Consider the following 26,890-nt stretch of genomic DNA (forward strand, 5'->3'; position numbering starts at 1 on the left):
CTGTTACACGTTCTTAAAGTGAATTAGTGATTTTTTTTGTCATGTTTTATATAAAATATATATTGCATTAAATAAAAAAATGTTAAATAAACCTGAATAAAATGGATGAAATAAATGGTCTTAAGACGAGTAAGTTTTATATAAAATATATAAATAACAAAAAATGTTGAATAAAAGTGATTTATTAAGTGAAGCCATGATTAAGTGTCGACATCTATCAAAGGGACGGTAAAGGTCCACGGTGCATATTTGACATTGATTCCTATGCGCCTCTCCCCACCGTCCGATCCATATCTCTCACCCCAATCTCCAGCCGTTCATCTCTATATTTCACTCCACCCCTTTACTGCCATTTGCAATTGCTAGCAGAAACCCTCCTCGCTCGTGTTATAAAATACACATTCACATTCTCAACTCAACCTCCATCTCATTTCCACCGCAACTCACTCCCTCTCTCCCTCTCTCTAATTCATTCGTAATACACAGGTTAGCATTTCTCCTATTATCTGCTTTTTATTCAATCGTTTTTCTTTATTTTATGCTAAACCCTAATCACCTGCCTCTCATTACTTCATTCCATTACTCTCCTCTCTGATTATTATTGTTTCAATTGTTCACTTTCTGAAATCGTATTGTCGTCTTCGTTATTTATGGCTTTCCTTCACTGTTTTCTTGTTCTTGAAATTGCCTATTAAATTAAATTCCATCAGTGAATAGACATGATGATTCTTACGCTGGTCTGTTTTTCTGAATCATCATGATAAATATAATGTTTTTATTTTTATATTCTGAATTTCTTCATCTTTTCGTTGGGTTTCCTCTTTGAATTTTTATTTTCAGTGTACGCCCATGTGCTTTCCTTGGATTCTTGTTTTTGTTTCTTAATATTTAATTGTAATATTTCTTGTGAATTTCTTGATTTTGTTGTTTATTTAGGTATTTTCCTATAGAAATTGAAATCTTGAGCTAATCTTTTTAGGTTTTGATTTTTTTTATATGTTCTGCAGTGTTCATTTCAGAAATAAATTCGCATGTCAGACTTCCGAAATTTTCAAATCGATGAGAATGAAAATTCTGTTACTTAGCAGAATTTTTAATTTATTTATTTATAATTGTGTTGCTGAGCAGAATTTGTAATTTATTTATTTATGATTCTGTCACTGAGCTGAATTTATACTTTATTTATTGATGATGATTCTGTACTCAGCAGAATTCATAATTTATTTATTTATTTATAATGCTGTTATTTAACCGAATTTATAATTTATTTATTTTTTATTCTGCTGTTAATGATAACTTATAATTTATTTGTTTATAATTTATTGATAATTCTGTTAAGCAGAATTATACTTTATTTATTGATGATGATTCTGTTACTCAGCAGAATTCATAATTTATTTATAATGCTGTTATTTAACTGAATTTATAATTTATTTATTTTTTATTCTGCTGTTAATGATAACTTATAATTTATTTGTTTATAATTTATTGATAATTCTGTTAAGCAGAATTATAATTTATTTATTGAGAATTCTGTTATTCAGCAGAATAAATTATTTATATTATTTTAAAAGGGTTTGAATTACTACCTTATCTTTAATGATCAATAGAGTTTGGGCCATTCTTTTATAATTTGAACATATGGCTATCACCTTTGATGCATTGTCTTTAATTTCTCTTTCATATCATTTATTATTATTTTTTTCATCTCATTTCTTATTTTTTATTCATATCATTTATGTATAAAATTAAAATTTTATAATTATTAATTAAAATTTAATACTTAAAATTATACTAAAATACATAAATATATGTAAAATAAATTATAAAATATTAAAATCTTAATAATTAGTATTTTTAATTAATTATAAAAATCTATTCTTTTATTCACTCTAGGTAAATATCTATCATGAAAAAAACCTTTTGGTATATAGTTTTCATTTATTTTAGCTTTGGAAAAATGAATTTTAATTTTTTCAATTTAGTGAAATACATAAAATTGTTCTCATTTTACATTTGACATTACAATCTGATTGTTGGTACAATCTATATGTAAAATGACAGCTAGTTACCAAAAGTTAATTTTACATATTTCAATCAATTAAAAGAAATTAAACTTAAAATGTTTCTAAAGTTAAAATAAATGAAAAAAATTTATGTAGATTTTTATAATTAATTAATAATAATTATTAAGATTGCAATATTTTATAATTTGTTTAAATATGTTTATGTATTTTACTATAATTTTTATTATTAACTTTTAAGTAACAACTATAAAGTTTTAATTTTATACATAAATGATATGAAAATAAATAAATGACATGAAAGAGAAATTAAAGATGATATTAATTGTAATAGTCATAACATTAATGATAGAATTCAAAATATAAAAAAATATCCAAATTTTATTGGTCATTAGAAATGGGGTGGTTTAACCCGATTTTTACTTGGGATCAGTTAGACAAACCCTTGTAAAAAAAAGTTTTTAACTCCGCCTATGCTCTCATAGTCGGTCCCAAGCCCGGACAAAGGAGGAGGGTTTTGATATTAACAAATGGAAATTATTACAGTCTTCTAGATATAATTTGTGATTGGAGGTAGGGTAAAAACTTTTGCATTATAATTACATTTTAATTAAATTCTATTGACAAGAGATTTCTTAGGAGGAGTCTCATGCTTTTTGGAGAGCAAACAAATTGTATATAGTAACTGTTATAAATCAATGCTCACTTGTTGATGGCACCACCCTCATTGGTGACATCTCTGCCGGAGCAGTCTCATATTCCATTGGCTTGTGGAGTGGTGTTGTCGCATTTATCATTTGGGACTGGCCATGAGAGTAACATATCCATCCATTTGTTTTGTTAAATTTTGTTATTTAAATTGAATAGGGAGTTTCATGCTATAGATCTATTTTTACTGTTTCTTTTATGTACCCACTTTGATTCATTGATTATATTACTTTCCAGTCATTCCTAGGTTACTATTGAGTTATGTTTTTGCGAGTTTTACTTAATATTTTAATGTGCTTCTAGTCTATTAGATGCTAATTTATTATTGAAAAAAGCAGATATGAATAAACTGGGATTATAACGGTGCTTGGTAGAACACAGAGCTAAAAGCTAAGTCGGTTACAAGAGTATCACTATTAATATTATGAGTAAGATGTTAAACCATCATCTCTTGTATATATTAAATTCGGCAATTTAAGATCTTGTTGGTAATATTGCTGCAGGCACAGTGAGCAACCGTCTGTCAAAAGTTGATAACCGGCAAAGAATCAGTTTCAGCCCCTGCTTGATTTAAGCAACAATAAGGTTGACAAATAATCAGTTTCAGCACTGCTTGAACTTAAGCAACAATAAGGTTGGATTAATTCATTTGGTATTTATCATGTGATTAAGTCTCTGATAGTTAATTTTTTCTTTTTGAAATTGCCTTTTGCCTTATTTCTCTATAAGGTTGACAAATAATCAGTTTCAGCACTGCTTGAACTTAAGCAACAATAAGGTTGGGATTAATTCATTTGGTATTTATCATGTGATTAAGTCTCTGATAGTTAATTTTTTCTTTTTGAAATTGCCTTGTGCTTTATTTCTCTCTTTATGAATTTTTGCAAATTCATCTATATGTTGAGAGACATGATGAGTTTTTCATTGCTCCGTTTTTGGGGAATCACAATGACTGATAACAATTGCCAATTTCTGATCTTCAAATGCAGATAATTTGTCTTTTTTTGAATTTCTAGAACATTTTGTTGCAGTAGAGAATTTTGCGTGTTAATGGCTCTGGTTTTCTGCTTTTTGTCGAAGTATTGGTATTCTTCTTAATGTGAGTGTAGATTTTATCATGCATGAGAATCGTTGCTATATATATTCTTTGCAATCTCTATTTTTTCAATTCTGTAGATGTGTTGCAATTGAAATTCATTTATTATATTGTTTTAGCTTTTGATTTTGGTTTCTGCAGTTCTGCATGTGAAAGTTAATCAAACACTGCATTTTATTCTGCATTTTATGATTATATGATGTAAAAAAAAATTATACTGGGTGTGTTTTAATGAATTGAATTCTATTGGAACAATGCCTAAATTTTCAATATATCGCGTAGAATATAATGCGTTTCCAAAAATGCTGTATATATAACACACGAAGGTGATATAAGCCGCTTGTTTGAATGAGTGAGGTCTAATGTCCCTAATACTGAGTTTATATATTGTTTGGACAAAAAGCGGTGTCTAAGTTCTATGGTTAGTGACCTCGCAGTCTTGCTCCCAAGCCTAACACAACTCGTAGTCTTGCACTCGGCGCAGCAGCCAATACTCAAGCTTGCTCATCCTTGGCCTGAGTGGTTCCAACTCATGAAGTGCTTGCTCGACAAGGGATACTTCTGTCGTGAAGAGGGAAAAATGTTATGCAATGCTGGTATGGGCATGAAGGATTTCAACGTCATTAGAACCAAGTGTGCCTCAATTTCGGTAGAGACCACTTTCATCTTTTAAGGTAAAATATACATTTTAAAAGAAAGTGTTCCTTGGATTGCTTATGGCACATGATATAATCTGTTTGATGTTTAGTTAATCATTGGTGTATTCTGTTTGTACAAAGGTTTGGCCGTGCTTCAGAACTCTGTCAGACTGTGATATTCAATTGGACAAGAACCTAGGCTTGATTTATACCATTTTTATATTCCATATTTGAGTTTTATATAGTTTGGAGCGTAGGTTTTATTATGATAATTTTATTCTTATGTTGTGTCTGCTGTACAGGAGATTTTTTAGATAAAGGAGGGTATTTCAACAAATAATGCATGCTGGGAAATTGGAGAATCACCGGTTAAGTTAGTGGGCTGAACATTAGTTAATGGCCTTTTCGGAAACCTATTATGTTCATATTGTTTTTATTGGTCTAAAATTTCCCACGTAGCCTTCAGTGTGTAGATTGAAATAACTCATTCTCCAGAGAATCTCACTTTCATGCTAGAGATGTCATTTTTGGTTCTCCGAGTTGTGTAATGGGAGGAGAAGGTAAAGGAATTGGATTGGCTAAGTGGAAATTTTATTTTATATATATACATGAGACTTGCCATTATATTATTCAAATGTGAATAACAAGGAAGATCTATTTGATTAGAAAATGGGAAATTTTGGGTCTTTATAAGTGAAATTTTGTGTTAAAGTGAGAAGCATAGGAGATTAATAGAAAATGTGTTGCATGAAAATGGTGGATGACTCAAGCAAAATATTATTGCTATGACTTGTCTGCTGCTCAATCATTTTGTTCCAATATATTTGGAGGTCATTAAGAAATTCTATATGTTTAAGTATTTAGTGTCCTTTTAATTGGTTTTATTCTATGCACTTTTAGCCTAAATCATAAAAAATAAGCTTCATTCAGTATTTGATTGATCCTGTTCTAATTAATTTTCAACCTAGTACTAGTACTTCGGTGTACAAGCCTCTGTTTCTTAATATGATTTTGTATGATATATACTATTAACTATTTTTAGATCGTATTCAACATTCTACATCAATTCATTAATTTAATTAAGAATAATGAACACTTTGTTTACTTGTAAATGATCACAAACTTGCAATTAGAAATAATAAAAACCTACCCAGCGATGTCTAGCTATAAACAACATGGTACCTGAATTTTGGTAATGAATTTATGCTAGTATAGTCAGAGAAGCTTTCTCAGGCATCATTTCTCCAATAGAAAACTTATCATGCAGTATCTTATGGGGTTAGATAGTAATCAAATGGGTACCCATAAAATAGAGTTTATTGTAACATTTTTTGCAACATGTCACATCACTTTTGGAAATTGGATATAAACTTAGACATAGTATTAGGAAATAAATTTTTGGAGTAACTTCGATTTTTATCCAAAGGGTCGTGAGAACCCTAGGGTCTTCTCTTGCATCTCTGACCCAATCTATTTGAGTTCTCTATCCAATGCCCTTGCGGGGTAGGATTGCATCAATTCTGCCTTTGAGACAAAGAGAATGTCATTCTCTTCCTTTGACAAAACATATTTTATAGTTGTTTTCACCCGGTTCTTATCTTTATGGAATTTGGCCCATCCTTGTTAAATACCAACATGCATTTATAGCTCATTCCATATATAATACTAAGATACCGTTTGGCCCAGTCTTATTTTTTTTTTTCTTTCTTAAAAGTTACTTAAGTTAAAATAAAAAATAAGTAGAAGTTGTTTATTATTTATTATTTTTTTACTTTAAACATTCTTTAAATTAAAAGTTGGATAAAATAATTGAGAGTCTAACCATAAATATTAAATTTTCTAAAAAATATTTTCCTTTTTTGTTATTTTATCTTTAAAAAGAAGCTTTTTGTGAAGAAGTTTCACTGTTTGGCTCAACATTATTTATGATATTATTTGTGATATAATTTTACAAAATTTTGATATCAAATCAAATCAAATAAATTATTTAAGTTAGAAAAACAGAAAGTCATAAAATTATTATAACAAAAAACTATTTTCACAGTGATAATATAGATATTAATATAATTTGAAGTAAATTCTTCATCTATGTAAATTAAATGAAAACTTTCATATTTCTTATATATATATATATATATATATATATATATATATATATATATATATATATATATATATTATATTTTGTTTCGTTAGCATAGTAAGAAATTTATCAATGGCAAAAGTGTTAAAATAACCATGCAGGATTTATCCATCAAGAAAAAAGTTCTTTTGTGATTTCATCTATTCTCTCTTCACAATGGATTTATCTTGGTGATGGAACTATATCATCATGTCAAAAGGCAGCAAGTGAGACTTTTAAGCTTAGAATGAGATGAAATGATTCATCTTTATATTGTTTGAACAAACATCTTGGTGGCACTGAAATCTAAGTTCTTCACATCCTCTGCTAAGAACAAAAGCTTAAGAGAGAAAATAACATTTCAAGGACTTGAGTAACACACTTGTAGTGTTCAAAATTTTAGAATTTGATATTAATTTTGTTTAAGAAAATATGTATCTAAAATATTTAAATAAACTCAACATGAAGCAACTACGACAAAAAGTTATAAATATCTGCAAAATGTTATCAAACTTAAAATTTGACGACCTTTAAGACTAAATCATAAAAAAATTAGTATCGATGAATAGAAACAAAATTAGAAGTTGAAGACCAATCAATTAATTTCAATAGAGGAATTCTTGAAAGGAAATAATCTGATTCTCCAAATACGAGTAGTCTTGCAACAAAGACCATCACAAAGCCACTTTCATTGCTTGAATGAAATTAATAATTGATGCAAAATATTATAGCAAAACATAAGATCACATACTATGCACTACGATGATCGAAAAACAAAAGTTAACAATTGAGCTTTGCCACCAAGTATGGGTAGTTTGCTCACACCATTGTTTCCTTTAGCCTCATGTTGTCGAGATAAATTAAATCAGAACCTAAGATCACATACCCGACACTCCCAAAACAAATCAAGCCATTAACCTTTGCCAACAACAAAAAAATTGTTATTTTTCATTTTTGATATTTTCATTCTCATGTTGCCAACAAATGAAGTGTTTTGATTACCTAATAGCAATACGATAATAGCATTAAGTATAATTAAAAAGCAGAAATTGAAGGACTTAAAAACAAATATTTGTCTAGTGAAACAAAAACAAAGGAAAACATTAAATTAAAAATATGAACAAATATTTTTATATTTTTTTCTATTTCTATTATACAAAACCAAAACTCATACTTTTGAAGGACTTCATTTTGGCAAACTACACTATGACTATAGTATTTGTACCTTCTCTAGAAGCAAGGAAGCATTCAACTTGTCAACATATTCTCCGAATAGAGTACACTCTATCCTCACCCTGCTTGTACACAATCATTATTTTAAATAGACAAATAAAACATAAGAATAAATAAACTTCCAAAGAAATATATCTTTCATCCTCAAGTTGAATCACATTCATCTTGGTCTTCTTGCCATCCTTTTCGTTCTCTCCCTCATTTCCAACTCTAGTGAATAGTCCCATGACATCTTATCCAACAAATATCACAAGAGCATAATAGTAGAAATAATAATCAAATCAAAATTTATTGAATTTAGAAGAGCAACCTTTCCCACTAAATAATCAACATCAAGACCACCATCCATGATTGTAGAAATAGGCACCAAATCATACACAATGTTTGGGACTGCACCATCCTCTAACAATATGACCTTGGTGCTAAATTGAAATATGAGTTTGTAAGGATGGTGGTTAGTCTTGAAACCACCAATATTAGAAGCAACACCCATCGGATGGAAGGAATAACATTTTCCTTTCTTGATTTCATTTTGAAATTTGTAAACCAATGTCCTCTTCACAGTGGTGTGGATTCTATCTTCCAACAAAATAAATTTCCTTCCTTGATTTCTTTAATGTTACCAGATTTTGTTTCCATATATTTTTTACATTGCATTTAAAAAATATATGAAAACAAAAAGTTGTAACATTAAAGAAAACCACCCATATGAGAATTTACCAATACCATCTCCAAGGAGTGTGATAGTTTTTTATTTTTGAAATTAGGAACCAACCACAAACGAACAACCCTAACACATATTTTCCAGTTTTCTCTAGTAGCATCAATCTCAACAACAATGTTATGATTGTTGGCCATTATGAAAATTATGGATATACGGGTTTATGGATTTAGGAAAACACAGTGATAGCTAGAATGGTTTGTGCACTTCACACTAAAATTTTGAATCTATTTATAAGGTTCAAAATACGTTACCCTATCCCTCCATCAAAAATCACATTTGAAATTAAAAATTAAAAATTTGTTCATTAGTGGATCAGATTAGGGTTTGAGAGAGAAGGGAATAGTTGTGAAATCCCTAAACCTATTTTATTTGAACTTCAAAATGACATAACAGCTACAAACTTACCTAAATTTGGACTCCTTTGTAAGTGTGCATACATTATTTGGAGGACTCTCCTCCGTTTCCAGCATTCGCATACCTTTGTAAGTGTGGTCAAATTCGTATTCAGACTACTATCACTATTTTTCTATTTGGGTGAAAACTATGCTCTCTGGGTAGCCTTCTCTTGCTCTCTGTCTCCCCCCTGCATGTTCTTCTTCTCTGATGTTTTGCCTTTACGTTGCGTTTGGTTTTCTTTTATGTTGTTTTGCCTTTGCGTTTTGTTTAGTTTTCCTCCTTGTTGTTTTGCCTTTGCCTTTGCATTTTGTCTTTGTTTTAGATTGGTAATTCACTTTTATTATACTCCATTTTATTTTACTATTGCAATTCCTAAAATAGTAAATAATGGAGATAGTAATTTTTGGATGGATTGCTCACAAGTTGACACCTGTCAAAAACTTATTTTTGTGTTTGCTTTAGGTGTATATAATATAGATATAGATATCACCCATAGCAATAGTATAACACAGTCTACCCAACATACATATAAATAAGAAAAGCATATAAATATGCAGAATTTAATTAAATCAATTTTATTCAAATCACGTAAACAAATTCAAGTGGGTAAAAAGGTCACATTCACTACACTATTACCAAAAAAAACTTATTAAAAACATATCCGGCTCACAACAAGGCCGTCCAAGTTTACAAAATAAAACTCAAGTTAAGCAGTGGAATAAAATAAAGTAAAATAACATGTTTAGAACATCATGCAATTGAAAATGCCCCAATGTCACATCCAATCAGAGAATTGTGTCATAGTGTCCTCTAGCACGAGGTTCTTTAAAGTCATCCACCTAACCATCTACTCCCACGAACACAAGGTTCGAGATCATCACAAGATCAAAATACAAACAACACATAGGGAGTGATTTATCACATTCCTAAACAAGTAAAGATAAAAGAAAACACACACACACACACACACACACATACATATACTATAATATCATATAAGTATAATAAGCTCAACTTAGCACAATGCATGTCATTTTACTACTCATTAATCACTTATTCCAAGGATTTAATCACAAAATCACATTCCACACCTTCACATTAATCACATGTTCAGAACAACACATCTCAAGTACAACACAACATCTCACATTCACACAATTCAATACCCACCATCACGTAACAAGTTACAATGATCATTACACAGGCACTATGCAACAGATACACTTTGACTCAATCCTATATGCAATGTGGTATCATGTCAGTGACAAAAACTTGTTGGGTTCTTAGGAGTACATGACAATATCAACCACACACTAGAAAGTTAGGTTCCTCTCACTTGGTAAAATCATAGGGAAACCAGTCAGGGTCACACTATTTTCCGAGAATGCTTTAACCATGTGGGATTAGCACAAACTTAAAGGAGCACTCAAACCGGGTGTATTTTCTCCCAAGGCCTAGACTCTGAAGAGTCCATTAGGACCTCTTCCTCTTGATTCAGGTCCAACCCAAAAAATATTTTAGCATGCAGACTGTATCTATGAATTGTACAAAACACATGACTCCTTAATTGTTCTCAAAATAATTTGAACTCATCGCACCTTAAAGTGATTAAATTTGTCAGGTTGCCTTAGTGGATCCCATCACAATACTCATCGCGCATCATCAAAGTTATTAAACTCGTCTGGTTCCCACAGTAGATCACATCATAATACTCATTGCGTATTAACTCTTCGCCCTTAAAAGGTTTTATAATCGTGTTATTGTACGGTTTATAGCTCACAACTCAATGCACAAAACATCTCAATACGCATGTATCTTACAATTCAACACATACTAAATCTATCACATATGCCCAATCTCAATCACAATGTTATAATCCCAAGGCAACATGTTATCACACCTCATGAATCATATACACATCACAATATTAATATATACATGGCACAAACACAAACTCTACCTATGAATTATGCAATGTACAACTACTCAATTGTTTTCAAAATCATTTTAATTTGATGCACCTCAAAGTGATTCAACTCGTCGGGTTCCCACAGTGGATCCCATCACAAAACTCGTCGCACAAAACTCGTTACCCTTAAAGGGTCTTACAATTATATGATTGTATAGCTCATAATTCACAACTCAATGCATACAATATCTCCATCACATATTCAATTTCTCACTTGCACACAATGTCAATTACAATTTCATGATCCCAATATAACAATTTATCACGGTAATCTAGTAAATTTTGTCCAAAATACAAACAAATTATACAAAAATGTTTCTCACAACATGAGGAGTAAAATCCCTCAAACAATTTCACATAATCATATCAAAATTAAAGGAATCAAAGTCATAGGTCAAACACCAAGAGCACTCAATTATATCAATCAATTCGCATCATGACATCAATTGGTCCATCAAACATAACAATCTCGTAATTATAGTCTTAATGTAAGAATTACATTACAATAAAAATCCCAAAATAAACCCCAATTTGATCCTCTAAGGATTCCTACACATGTTCATTCTAATCCCAATTGCAATAAACTCATCTCGTACCTCTAAGCGGGCTCACGTGTGTAGTTCGACAACGATAGTGACATCTTTAGTGGTTCCCTAAGATTTCTCAAACTTTTCTTTGTTGGGAATAAATTTGTATGACCACAATCCAAGTCATCATGAAATCAATTCTAATTTTAATAATAAAGTATTATTTTGTTTTCATTGTCATATTTTACTATTTGATTCAATGGTCCATTTGATAATGTCCTTGATTAAAATTAAAGACTTGTTATTATAATAGAGATTATGATAGTGAGAAACAAGTTTGTTCTAATTTTAATGTAAACCGTTCTTGATCATAGGATTATTGTAAATAGGATATCAATAATCTGGATAGATTAATATATATGTGATAGTATTTATTGGATAAATATTAATAGATCTCATTTATTAATTTGCATATATAGATGAGTCACATGTTGATGTGATCATTGAACTGACTCAATTGAAATTTTCTAATGGTTAAAATTTACCATAAACTGTCAATAGAAAATTCTCAAGAAGAGGTATAATAGCTTTCTTTGACCTAAGATTGTCATATAATTAATAGGTTATTTGTTGTATTTTGATTCCGAACACCTAATGCTTTAGAGTACTTGTTGAATGGATATTGAATATGATTAAATACCTGTAGAATTAATGATTAATCAAGAAGGAATTCATCAACTCTTGGTAATGAGTTTGAGCTCTATGAATAAAATTATATCCTGGCCAGGAAAATTAAATGAAAGAAGAAATGAGTTTCTTAAGTCGTTATGAGTTAACTCAAAAGGGTTTGACAGTAATATCATACTCTAGAGTTAACCCAGAACTGTAAAGATGGAAGAAAATATTACAGTACTCTTTTATTGCTACTTCATGCTATCCAGACGTTAAGGAGTGTTGCTAGATGTCTACCTTGATTAGTATTCATGCTATCCAGAAATTATTACAGTAACTCAAAAGGGTTTGACAGTAATACCATACTTTGAATATCACTTCTCTATTCTTATTTTTTTCCACTTCTCAAAGTTGTTGGCGAATAGAGGTTAGTCTCAGTGTGGATACACATAGAGTCTTCACACTATTGAAGAATTTTTTGCTTCAAGAGCTCATCAACAGGTGCACATTTTAATATGTCATCTGTTTATAATATAATTTAAATACAAAATAGATCCTTTTATTCCACTGTTTTTGAACACCTTTTTTCTTACATTCTTATGATTGGTCTACTAGGGTTTTCAAGCATTAGAGAGAAGGAGAATGGATTGGAGCCTCAATTTCACTGTCTCTGTGCAAGTGACATTTCTCTCTCTACAAACATTATTTCACATATCCCAACTTCGAGATATTGAGAAAATGAGTTGCAAAGGTGGTGTCCAAATTTCACGGTGATCTAACGGTTAACGAGTCTAGGATCGTAGTTTTTTTGGGACATATTTGGGTGTATGTGGGAGAAAGATACGGTTTTGGGAGAGGAAGAAGGGAAAACGAATTTGAGAGGAAGAAAGAGCATAGAGCGTAGAGATGTAAAAATTGATCTAATATGATTGTATTTATAGCTAGGGTATTCTTAGCCTATTATTTACTGATGCAAGCTCCATTGGAGCTTGTAGGCCTAGGATCTTCTTCATCAATGGATTCCTTTGCTTCTTGGAAGATGAATGGCAGCGGAATGGAGAAAGGGAGAGAGAGAGGAGACGCCACTTCAAGGAGAAGATGAGTCTAGAAGAAGCTCACCACCATAGGAGGCCATGGATAAGAGCTTGGAGGAAGAATGAGATGAATGAAGGGAGAGGGAGAGAAGAGCACGAAATTTTGTGCTCTAAATGAGCTTTGAAATCTGAAGTTTAATATTCAAATCATCAAAGTTGAAAAAAATGCACACACATGACCTCTATTTATAGCCTAAGTGTCACACAAAATTGGAGGGAAATTCAAATTTCACTTGAATTTGAAATTGAATTTGTGGAGCCAAACTTTGGAGCCAAAATTTCACTAATTATGATTAGTGAATTTTAGTTATGGTTCAGCCCACTAATCCAAGATCAATTCCAAGATTCTCCACTAAGTGTGCTTAGGTGTCATGAGGCATGAAAAGCATGAAGGACATGCACAAAGTGTGACTATATGATGTGGCAATGGGGTGTAGTAAGAAAATGCTCACCTCCCCCTCTAAAATTTAATTGGATTGGGCTTCTACCAATTCAATTAAATTTATTTCCAACCACACACATCAAATATCCACTTAGTGCATGTGAAATTACAAAACTACCCCTAATACAAAAACTAGTCTAGGTGCCCTAAAATACAAGGGCTGAAAAATCCTATATTTCTAGGGTACCCTACCTACATTATGGAGCCCTAAATACAAGGCCCAAAAATAATGAAACCTTAATCTAATATTTACAAAGATAAGCGGGCTCGTACTTAGCCCATGGGCCCGAAATCTACCCTAAGGCTCATAAGAACCCTAGGGCCTTCTCTTGCATCTCTGGCCCAATCTACTTGGAGTTTTTCTATCCAATGCCCTTGCGGAGTAGGATTGCATCATTCCCTCCCCCTTGAAAAGGATTTGACCTCAAATCCTGAGGTTCTTGATACTCTGGGCTCCTTCCCCTAACACCTGTAAAAAGAACAAAAACATATGTATTAGTGGTGTTTAGTATGTTGAAGTAAGGTAAGGTCTGAAAACTCATTTCCGGGGCATCTTCCCATGAAGGAACATGGTTCCTCACCAACTCAATGAGTGGTGCTACAAGTATAGAAAAATATAGGGCAAACCTTTTGTAAAAGTTTGTTAAGTCTTGGAAGCCCCAAATTTTTCTTACACTTGGTGGAGCGGGCCACTCAGGAATGACCTTTATTCTCTTAGGGTTCATGGGAACCCTTTGATCACAATTTAAAAAATTAAGAAAAGTAAAGCAATAGAACATACCTTTTTCTGTATTTTCATGTTGATTATTCCTACCAAAAAGTATGACAAACCTAAGGTGTCCCATATGTGTGCCTAAGTTTGTATTGAAACTAAAAATAAGAACAAACCTACCTAATGAGTCCCTATGTACACAAATCATGAAGATGTTGGGTGCATGAGTAATTTTACAAAAGAGTGTTGCACCACCCAAAGCATTCATCACACCACCTATTTTAGGGATTTGGTGCCTAATAATACCTATTTTGGGCACCAACAAAGCACAAGGATTTAATCTCTTGCGAACCAAACCCTCATCCAACAACTCCTTTACTTGAGGAATAAACTCAAGCCTAAGAGATGTGGCAATGCTAACAAGTGTCTTTTTACAAAGGAGAAAATGTGGAGGTTGTCTAAGAAGGGAAATTTCTTTAATATTTGTCTTTATTTCAAAATGTCTTTCCTTCTTAGCTAACCTCTTGGAGGAGACACTTACCTCCTTACACTCCTCCTTAACCATTAAAGGTTGTCCTTCTTCTTGGGGGTAGATCTCTTCACTAGATTCTTCCCCTTTTGCTTCTTCACTTTTACTAGAGGAAGGTGAAGTAGTAGCCTCATCTTGGCTACTATAAATGTCTTGGCCCCTCATAATCATGGTTTTCTTGGTGGGGCATTGAGAAGTAATGTGTCCTCTTCCAAGACATTTAAAGCACTTCATGGAGCTAGTCTTCTCTTGCATACTAGCCTTAAGGGGTTGCTTTTCTATTGTCTTCCCCTTATCATCTTTGGGCTTAGAAGGTCTCACCCCTAAGATTCCTTGACCTTGGTCTTTCTTTGGATAAGAGTGAGAGCCATAAGATTTTGAAGTAGACTTCCTTTTAAGTTGTTGCTCTACCCTTATTTCCCAATCTAAATTGGCCTCTACATTGTCCTTCCCATGGAAGTATGGGAGTTTAATGTTAACCTCTTGAGGCTTTCTTTCATTTTCTCTCCTATGGGAGTGAGGTCTAAGATGTGACCTATGCCTTCCTTCATAATAGTCACGAAGTTCTTCACTTAGGCTGTTGCAAGAGTTATGACTACTATAGGAGACATGTTTTTCTCTTTTCATTTCTTTCATTATTTTTCTTCTTTCTTCCTCTCTTATTTTCTTTCTTTCATCTTGACTTATTTCTTCCACTCTTTTTTTACCTTTTTCTTTTCTCTCTTGTTTTTCTTTCCACAACTTAAGGGATCTCAACTCATCTAATATCTTATACAAGGGGTCCTTAGGAGTAGAACCCTCACCATTAACACTAGATGAAGAATGAAGACTCATGTTGGTTCCTAAGTTATGGTTCTTTCTTGTTGGGGGTTTGAAAACAAAAGGTAAAATAAACTAGGGTTGAAACTAGCCAAAATAAACACTAAAAGAGGTGTGAAAGATAAGGTAAAAACTAATTAGTAAAAGGCAAGCTATCTAGGCAGTTTGACAATGGAGGGTAAAGGAAATAAGCTATGAAAATAAGCAAGAAATTAAAGTGCAAGAAATGCAAACTAGGCGGATCCTAAGAGTGTTTGGATGACCTCATTTAAGGTTCCCAACAAAACACTCACTATCCTAAGGGGAAATTGCCTAAAATTATTACACACAAATGGAAGTAGGGTGACCTAGCGGAGGCTCCCAACTTACTTCCAATGAAAGGCCTTTTTGTTACAAAATTTGAAAGCAAAGCAAATTGCCAATTACAAAATTACAAAGAAAAAAGTCCTCAATTGTGGTGGCTATTCTCTCTTTAGTGTTTCACTCAATTTGGAGTGCTTCTTAGTCCAATAGCTCTTAAGGTGGTTGGCCCCTTGCTTCTTGACTCAAATTCTTCAAGATATGGCACCAATCCTCCTTTCCAATTCCCTATATGGCAACTCACAAGCAAGGAAACAAAGAGACAAGCAATAACCAAAGACAAAAAAAAAATGAAATGAAAGCTAAACCAATAGAGTTTTAACAAGACAAATTTCCAAGGATTATTCAACAATTAAAGCAATGAAAAGCACAAAAAGCAAGCTAGGACTCAAAGAGAAACCTAGAATGGCTCTAGAGTAGAGTAGAAAAACTCTAAAAAAAAAGACTCAAGAAACCTCTAGTTTTGGCACTTGTTTTCACAATAATGTTCAATTGAAATTTCAGAACTAGGATTGGTATAAAATATGCACCAATTATAGAACAAATTTTGAGCCAAAACAACAAGCACACTTTCCTTTCACTTTCCTTTTTTTTTCCTGGACACTGATTTTTCTGCCAACTTGTGAGATTTTTATTATTTTTTTCTTTAATCCAAATCGCTTGATTCTTTTTTTATAATTTTGGTCCAGATGTCTAGAAAATTCAGTAAAAGTTTCAGCTCAAAAAACGTAGTTACCAATTCCCAGTAATTTATACAAGTTCGTATGTTCAAGCTGCCAGCACCAGCGATTTCAGCCTAGAAATCAAGAGTAGTGTTTATGTTGCTTAAGGCTTGGATAGTTACAATTTGTGTTTGCTTATGCTCAATTATCTTGAATAACACAATTAAAGAGAGCTTAAGAATTATTTTGATTCACAAATCCAGCCACAACTCAGCACCACAACTCAACTTCATCATAGGCATCATGTAGGAAACTTAGAAAGCAAAAAAAAAAGTTCAAGAACAAGACTACTTCTAGGAATTGATTTAGAACATGTTATGAACTAAATAACATGCATGAATTAGACTCAAAATTCAAAAGATAGGCTAAGAATGACAAGAATACATGAACAAATGTATCTATAATTCAATCAACAAAATAAAATTCAACACAAACTTAGAACATAATGTGACAATTACTATGACTAAACATGACTCTAAGACAACATGGATTAAGTGATTTACACTTAGATTTTTGTGTTTTTTTTTTCTAATCAATATTTTGGAACAAAATTTAGATCTAAAGGTTCAGAACAAGAATATTATGAATGAAAATTGATAGAACCTAAAATCAACACAAAAACAAGATTCAAGAGTAGATCTACAAAATTTGAACCATAGAAATGCAAGAACAAGTGTAGATCTAAGATTTAATCGGTTTATTTTTTTTTAATCTACTCTAAACAGCACCAAACCACAAGACAATGGAGGATATACATGGAGAATAAGATGAAGAACAAGGAATTAAAGAGAATTCACCGAACAAAAAGATAGAGGAAGCAAAAGAACATCACCTAGATGAAGATGCTCTTGATACCACATGATGCAAGCTCCATTGGAGCTTGTAGGCCTAGGATCTTCTTCATCAATGGATTCCTTTGCTTCTTGGAAGATGAATGGCAGCGGAATGGAGAAAGGGAGAGAGAGAGGAGACGCCACTTCAAGGGGAAGATGAGTCTAGAAGAAGCTCACCACCATAGGAGGCCATGGATAAGAGCTTGGAGGAAGAATGAGATGAATGAAGGGAGAGGGAGAGAAGAGCACGAAATTTTGTGCTCTAAATGAGCTTTGAAATCTGAAGTTTAATATTCAAATCATCAAAGTTGAAAAAAATGCACACACATGACCTCTATTTATAGCCTAAGTGTCACACAAAATTGGAGGGAAATTCAAATTTCACTTGAATTTGAAATTGAATTTGTGGAGCCAAACTTTGGAGCCAAAATTTCACTAATTATGATTAGTGAATTTTAGTTATGGTTCAGCCCACTAATCCAAGATCAATTCCAAGATTCTCCACTAAGTGTGCTTAGGTGTCATGAGGCATGAAAAGCATGAAGGACATGCACAAAGTGTGACTATATGATGTGGCAATGGGGTGTAGTGAGAAAATGCTCACCTCCCCCTCTAAAATTTAATTGGATTGGGCTTCTACCAATTCAATTAAATTTATTTCCAACCACACACATCAAATATCCACTTAGTGCATGTGAAATTACAAAACTACCCCTAATACAAAAACTAGTCTAGGTGCCCTAAAATACAAGGGCTGAAAAATCCTATATTTCTAGGGTACCCTACCTACATTATGGAGCCCTAAATACAAGGCCCAAAAATAATGAAACCTTAATCTAATATTTACAAAGATAAGCGGGCTCGTACTTAGCCCATGGGCCCGAAATCTACCCTAAGGCTCATAAGAACCCTAGGGCCTTCTCTTGCATCTCTGGCCCAATCTACTTGGAGTTTTTCTATCCAATGCCCTTGCGGAGTAGGATTGCATCATTTACTCTATTTTTCTTTATTTTATTATCTTATTAAAAGGAACTATATTTTACTCTTTCATTGAACAAATAACCAATTAAAATATTCCTTTATTTTAGGGTACTAATTTTTGTGTTGCAAATCTATTGAGTTAGGTGTCAACAGTTGTCAATAACTAACTTTAGTGGGCAAGAGCAACAACACTTTGGTTGTCACATAATATAATGGGTGTGTCGAAGGAAACTTACAACTCATTAAACACGGCCTGAATCCAGGATAATTCTATAGTAGTTTATGCCAAACTACGATATTTTGCCTTTGCACTTGATCTTGCAGGTCCACCAAGATATATGATAAGGGCCCAAATAAATGGCAAAACCTGAAATTCACCTTCAGTGATCAACATTTGATGCCCAATTTGCATCACAAAGGGCTTGAACAGAGTATGGTTGACCTAAAACAACAACTTGAAGATGAAGACCATGCAAAACTGTACCTTTCATGTACCTTAAGATTGTTTTCATTGTAGTTCAATGTGACTTTAAAGGATTGGCCATAAATTGGCAAACCTTATTCATAGAGTAACTGATCTCAGGTCTAGTGATGGTCAAGTATTGTAAAGCCTATTTTAGGAAGTTTACAATTGAAGGCCATAGGAGAAGAGGGATTAACTAAGCTTCTATCATATTAGTTTTCTGTAGTAAATCCATTGTATACATGTTATGAGTGAGAAGTAAGAACTAGTTAGAAAGAGATTTAACCTCAATGCCAAGAAAGTAATCTAGTTGACCAAGTTGTTTAAGAGAAAATTTTGAGTTGAGCTGAGTGGTAAGGTGTTGAATCAACTAAGAAGAGCTACAATTAATGATGATATCATCTACATAGATTAAGAGATTAGTAGTTTGAAAAGCAGTCTTGTAAATGAAAAGAGAGGGATAACACTTTCTTTCCACAAAACCAAACTGAAGATAGTAGATTACAGTCTTTTAAACCATTGTTTGGGGGCCTGCTTAAGGCCGTACAAAGCTTATTCACTTTGCACTCTAAAGAAGTGTTAGATTGTTGAAATCCAGGAGCCTGAGACAAGTAAACAGTCTCATTAAGTAAGCCATTCAGAAAAATATTATTCAAATCTAATTGAGCAAGATCCCACTGATTTGAAATGGCTAAAGTAAAAATAAGTCTAATAGTAATTGGTTTTACTACTGGAGAAAAGGTTTATGAAAAATCAAACCCTTGGACTTGATTCAATCCAGTGGCAACTAGAGGAGCTTTATACTTATTTATTGAACCATTTTCATTTTTTTCATCCTAAATACCCACTGGCCTTCCAATTAGATGAAAGAGGTACTAGTTTCCAAGTATGATTCTTCATCAATGCTTCACAATCTAGTTGCATAGATGACAACCAGTTTGGATAAGTCAAGGCATGTTTCACATTCTTTGGTTCACAACGAGTTAGAAGAAGTGAAGGATTAATACTAAGTAAATGAATACCTGACTTGGATCTAGTTTGCATATAGGATGAGTATTTGGTGGTGCAAAGAGGTTCAGGGTTCATAATTTGAGTAAGGATATTTAACCTATATGATGAACACTCACCATCCCAAAGAAGAATAAACCAGAGTAACCAAAGGTTTTTAAAAAATTGTAATCATGAGATTTCTTAAAGAAAACATGATAAGGTATGGAAAAGTTAAGAGAGGCTTTGGGAAATTTGTTTATGAGGTAAACAAAAGTGAGAAAGACAAAGTTCCAGAACTTTAAAGGCAAGGAGGCATGATGTGAAAAGGTAAGACCAAGTTCAACCACATGTGTTTGTTTTCTTTCCACCACCCCATTTTGATGATGGGTGTGAGGGCAAACAATTTTGTGATTAATATCACAGTCAACCAAAAAATGTGCTAACGGATGAAATTCTCCTCCCAAATCAGTTTGCAAGGTAGAGAAACACGCTTCTGTTGGGGTGTATAAACAAGGTTAAAGGTATAATTGATACTAACAAATTTAATAACAAGAAAGGGGTTAACTTAGCAAACAATGAGGTTTTTTAACAATAGCCTATCAGAAATGCCAAATTTAGGTAAGACATGACCCCCTCATATTATCTTAAAATTAACTTGTTTTTAGTTATTTGATTATTGAATCACTCAAGAGATTGTATAATCTACTGCCTTTTCAACAGACAAAACCCAAAGGCACAATGTTTGATACAACAAAATTGCTAAACTAACAAATTCCCAAAGTCAATCAGGCTATATAGCTGAAAGTTAGTTCTAGAAAGTAAAGAAAGCTTACTAGTAGTAGAAAAAAAATTAGAAAAAGGAAGTAAGCAAATGGAAGCAATTACTATTTTATTTTGTATGATTGAATTTTAAAAAGTAATAAAGATTAATTTTATTTGATTTATTCAATTACTAAATAAAATTATATGTTACTATTTTAAGTACAATCTGCATGTTGAGTTTGGGCTTCAATTTAGCCATCTTGTTATGGGTTTGTCCATCATTTAATTATTGAATTTGTAAAATTGCACCTAATATCCAAGCCGAATAACAATTAAATTAATTAGAATTTACTTTTTGTGTAATAATTTTTTAAATGTAATTTAATTAAGATTATTATATAATTAAAAAATCAATAATTGTTTTAAAAGTTATATTTAAGGTGATTAAAGATTTATTCCTAATTTTCAAAATTAAAATCATCTACAACTTACAACTACCTTAACCAATAAAACCTCCAAAATAAAATAATATTTGGATAAGCGAGCATGATCCATGTCTTGTTAAAATATTATAAATTGTTAAAATCTTGAAGAAGAAAAATTGACAAAACTAAGTGCACATTTGGAAATGTTAAAAAACTCTGTCTATTTAAAAAATCACATCAAATGACACTCACATGTGAAAACTTATGAGCTTTGAGTTGATGTTAATGAAAATTCAGTGCATATCTCATAAACTTATTATAGATTCAGACATCCAGAGAAATTTTTGATTTTTTAAGAGAAGCGATATTATTTCATTTCATTATGAATTAAAGACAAGATACATTTTGGAATGCAATCATACTCAAGGATACGAGCATTAAACTGAGAAGTCATTGCAATGGAATAAGCTACTTGGTTTGCTTGTCTCTAGAAAACTCATCATTGAGTTTGGAATAACTATCATTCTTGTTCTACATTCAAGAAGTATCATGTGGTATTAAGAAGAACCATGTTGATTTGCTTGCCGATTATCAACCAATGCCATACAATCATTCTTAAAAAAACCTTTGAGATGTTTAACTCTTGTGCCCATTTTATAGCACAGAGTAAGGCATATGCTTTCGCTTCCTTTGCTTCTAGACTTCCTGAATCTTGCATAGTTTATGCCTTAATAAAGGTTCCTTCTCAATGGGTAGACAGAGACCAATGCAAAATGATAGAGATTGAGATGTTCAAGTACTTCCTTTGTGGTTTTGTCCATCGCGAGTGTGCATAAGCTGCTTAAAATTCTCTTGGTAGTTAAGAGATCTTTCGAGCATGGCTCCATTTGAGGAGGAATTGCATAATGATAGAGATTGAGATGTTTGGAGTAGTGTCTACCTAATTCCTTAGTTTTTCATTTTGCCTTTTCCAAATACACCACAGAACCATAGCATTCTTGATTGGAGAATGGAATTACTCAATTATTGGTTTCTAAGAGCTTAAATGTTAGCTTGATTGTGGGTTCAACCTGTAGAATTCTGGCTTAATTAAACTACAAAGTCCAACAACTTTGGACATGTTCACAACCGAAACACATGTGTAAGTCATTCTCTAAATTTTCATGACATTAACAAGTAGAAGGGCACGCGATCACTTGGTATGGAGCCTAACACGAGTAGGAAGACAATTTCTAAGAACACGCTATAAGAAATGCTTTACCTTGGCTTGGACTTGTAATTTCCAGACAAGGTTTTTCCAATTTTCAGCTACCTTTAAGTTGTTATTTTGGACAATTGTTTCCATGACATTGTGGTAAGATGATTTGATGTTGTACTCACCATTTGCAGTTAATCTCCATAAGATTTTATCATTGACTTCGTTGTTCAACAGGGGGAGGGAAGCAAAATTTCATTGGTCGTTGTCATTGAAAATTTGTTGTAGCACATCTTGACGCCAACATCGTTGTTGGTTGTCGATGAGTGAACTGACTTTGAGATCATCAAGATCGAGCAGGGTTGATGAAGTGATATATGGGCTTGTTGATGCTCACACCCAAGGTTGGGTCCAAACGTTTATAGAGCTACCATCACTTTTTCTGCACTAATGCTTTCTTCGACCAATATATGTGAAGCAAAAATACTATATGATGTATAGCTTGGTTTATGCCCTAGTTTGGCATCAAGAATCCAACATTTGGATAATATTTATTTTTGAGAATTTTATAAATTGTAGTATGTGGGTTATTAATCAAATTCCAACCCTGCTTTCCTAACATGGCTAGGTTGAATCCGTGGAGATTACAAAATCCTATACCTCCAAACTCTTCTTCATGGAAAGCTTGTCCCAATTGAGCCAGTTTATTCCTCTTGTTGATGCACCTTTTGATCCCCACCAAAATAAATTCAGCATCATTTAAATCTCATCCTCTAGAGTGGTTGGAAGCAAGTGGATACTCATGCAATATGAAGGGATTTCCTAATTAGAACTTCCTTTTACTAGCTTTGGAAAGATACTTTCTCTAGTAGTGATTGATGCATTTCAAAATTCGATCCTTTAGACAACTGAAATTGCTTTATTTCATTTGCCTATGATAGATGGGAGGCCTAAGTATTTTCTAGACCCTATGATTGTAGAGGCACCCAAAAGAAACATGATTGTTTGCGTCAAATATTTGAGTGTTGTGCTGAAAATTTTTATGACTTGTCTAAATTAATCATTTGGTCAAAAGCCCTTCCATAGGTATCAAGGATTTGAGTGAGTGTAGTTGCTTATTTCTCTGATGCCATGCAAAATAGAAAACAATCGTCACACAAATAAAAGGTGTGAGAGGACAGGGGCCCCTTTGCACACCTTCATACCATGAATATCTCCCTTCACTTAGGTTTTTTAAGGAGAGAGGAGCACCCCTCTATGCAAAGAATGTAAAGGTAGGGTGGCACTGAGTCACCTTGTCTTAGTTCTCTTCGAGGAGAGATTGGTCCTGCATGGTCCCCATTATTTTGACTTGGTAGTTTATAGTTTCCAAACAAAGCTTTATCCAACCTTTCTATTTCATGTGAATCTCATTTTATCCATCACTTGTAGAAGATAACTCCAGTAGGTTCTATCAAATTCTTTGCTGGTGTTGATTTTGAAATCCATGTCACTTGTCTTGCCTTTTGTTTTCCATCTCTTATGGTGAATAAATTCAGAGGAAATCAATGCATTATTAAGAATGGATCTGCCTTCAACCAAAGAAGATTGTTCATTGGATATACATTTTGGAGGAGTGGTCTAAGTCTACTGGCTAAGGTTTTAGAGATGATCTTGTACAAGATGTTGCAATGGGAGGCGAGTCTATAGTCTCTCATGATTTTCGGATTATTTATTTTGGGGATAAGGACAATGGAATTTTGGTTTTCTTGTAGTGGGATAAAATCTTGTTCAAGCCAAGATGTAGCTACTGAAAAAATATCAAGGCCATAAAGATTCCAAAATCTTTTGTAGAAAGTTGGGTTTAACCCATCAGGACTGGGGGATTGGTTAGAAAACATGGAAAAAAGGGCATCCTTAAATTCTTCAATGGAGAAAGGAGCAATTAAAGAAATATTATTAGCAAACAAGGTATAAGAAGGAATTGAGGGACTGGGGGATTAACCCATCAGGACTGGGGGATTGGGCTTGGCCCAAATAATGTTTTAATTATTTTTTATTGTTTATAATTTATTATGTATATGTTTATCATAATTTATGATTTTTTTTTATATTTTTTGATTTTACCTTTAGACTGTGATTACCTTATAAAAGTATGCATTGGGTTTTTGCTTTTCGATACACGACGAGTTTTAGCTTTCTGACTCTGTTTTTTTCTTACTTTCTTTAGAAATCATATTTTCGTCTTCCTTATTGTTAGTTTTTATTAGGTTCGTTCTCTGTTACATTTTCAAAAATCATATTTTCTTCTTTCGTCATTTTTAGATTCTTTCTGTTATTTTGAGAGAATTAATCATATCTTCTTCCTCAAATTTAGTTTTTTATGCTATTATCTTTATATTAAATCATATTTTCTACTTCGTTATTTATCGCTTTCTTTCTCTATTTTGTTATTTTTGAAATTATCTGTCCAATTTAATTCAATCACCCTGTTTCTTAATCATCATGATAATATAATATTTTTATTTTTATATTCTAAATTTTTTCATCTTTTCGTTGTGTTTTCTCCTTGAATTTTTATTTGCAGTATACGCCCATGTTGTGCTTTGGTTGGATTCTAGCTCATTTTTGTTTCTTCATATTTAATTATAACATTTCATGTGAATTTCTTGATATTTTTGGCTTTGACTCATTAATTTTCTGTCTTTATTGTAGACTTGTAGTATAGGCTATTCCGATTCTTGATGTGAGCCGCTGCTATGTGTATGTCTTAAGAAACCTTAATTTTGTTGTTTATTTAGGTATTTTCCTATAGAGATTAAAATCTTGAGCTAATCTTTTTAGGTTTTGATTTTGTTTTTTATATGTTCTACGGTGATAATTTCATAAATAAATTCATATGTCAAACTTCAGATATTTTCAAATAATTGAGAATAAAAATTTTGTTACTTAGGAGAATTTATAATTTATTTATTTATAATTCAGTTGTAATTTTGTCACTGAGCTGGCTATATAATTTATTTATTGATGATTTTGTTATTAATTCATAATTTATTTATTAAATAATGCTGTTATTTAGAAGAATTTATAATTTATTTATTTTTAATTTTTTTATTTACCATAACTCATAATTTATATTTTTATTATTTATTTTTAATTCTGCTTAGCAGAATTGTAATTTATTTATTGAAAATTATGTTATACAGCAGAATTATTTATTTATATTATTATAAAAGGGTTTGTCTAACTACCTTATTTTTAATTTTAATGACCAATAGAATTTTGACAATTGCTTTATGATTTGAATTCTACCATTATTGATATGACTATCACGTTTAATGAATGCATTGTCTTTACTTTTTCTTTCATGTCATTTTTTATTCATATCTTTTATGTATAACATTAAAATTTTATAATTATTAATTAAAATTTAATACTTAAAGTTATATTAAAATGCATAAATATATGTAATAAAATTATAAAATATTAAAATCTTAATAATTATTATTTTTAATTAATTATAAAAATCTATTCTTTATTCACTCTAGGTAAATATTTATCATGAACAAACATTTGGTGTATAGTTTTCATTTATTTTAACTTTGCAAAAAATGAATTTTATTTTTTTTAATTTAGTGAAATACATAAAATAGTTCTCATTTTACATGACATTATGATCTGATTGTTCATTTTACATATTTCAATCAATTAAAAGAAATTAAACTTAAAATGTTTCTAAAGTTAAAATAAATGAAAACTTCTTTTATATATTTTTATAATTAGATATTAAAATTTTAATACTTTATAATTTGCCTAATTAGAAATCCTAACAACTCAGTCCCCCTCAAATAGCTCGTTCACTTCACTTCTTGCCCTAGATCATGTCACATCGTTCACTTCACCCCAGACCGCACCGTCGCCACCCAATCTCATTACCATTCGCCGCCAGTCACTTTGGAGTGTAAGTGTTGGCTACTCTCTTTCTGCAAATGGATTTGTTTGCTACACATTGACTTTCTTTATTTCTTTGAAAGATAATTTTTATTTTTTTTGTAATGTAATGGTCGTGGATGATATTACAAGTTATTCTTGTGGTCAATCATTGACAATATATAATTTGAGGATCAACTTTTCCTTGTGTGTTTCTTCTAGTCTTTTTTGTAATAAATTATTACTTGCAACAGAATGATGAGTATGGTACACTGACATTAAAAGTTCATGTTTAGTTTTCCATTCTATTTTCTTAGCACTTATAATGGGTTTATTAGTTATTCTATAAATATTCACTATAACAGGTAACTTAACAGTTCTATTATGTTTGACCGTTATATAAATCCGTGGATATTAAAAAACTGAATGATTATTTATCTATTTTCACTGATAATTGTCTAACATGTGAAACTAATTAGACCAATTCTCTTTGAATTACACCCAAAGATTTCCTAGCACATTCACACTAACTTACACCCTGGCTC

General features: G+C 31.9%; 1 long non-coding RNA gene and 2 other non-coding genes across 3 annotated transcripts; all 3 read left to right on the plus strand.

Annotated features, from left to right (window-relative positions):
- The first annotated feature begins 998 nt into the window (after positions 1-998).
- LOC112998416 (small nucleolar RNA R64/Z200 family) lies at positions 999-1,091 on the plus strand. Its single transcript, XR_003263517.1, has one exon. It is a non-coding gene; the product is annotated as a small nucleolar RNA R64/Z200 family (small nucleolar RNA).
- A 2,030-nt stretch (positions 1,092-3,121) lies between these two features.
- On the plus strand, positions 3,122-5,220 carry LOC102663779 (uncharacterized). Its single transcript, XR_001383372.3, has 3 exons — positions 3,122-3,366; positions 4,232-4,502; positions 4,769-5,220. It is a non-coding gene; the product is annotated as an uncharacterized lncRNA (long non-coding RNA).
- Positions 5,221-25,281: 20,061 nt separating this feature from the next.
- Positions 25,282-25,374, plus strand: LOC112998417 (small nucleolar RNA R64/Z200 family). Its single transcript, XR_003263518.1, has one exon. It is a non-coding gene; the product is annotated as a small nucleolar RNA R64/Z200 family (small nucleolar RNA).
- Positions 25,375-26,890: the final 1,516 nt, after the last annotated feature.

Source organism: Glycine max, chromosome 11, assembly GCF_000004515.6.
Source record: "Glycine max cultivar Williams 82 chromosome 11, Glycine_max_v4.0, whole genome shotgun sequence".
Lineage (NCBI taxonomy): Eukaryota > Viridiplantae > Streptophyta > Magnoliopsida > Fabales > Fabaceae > Glycine > Glycine max.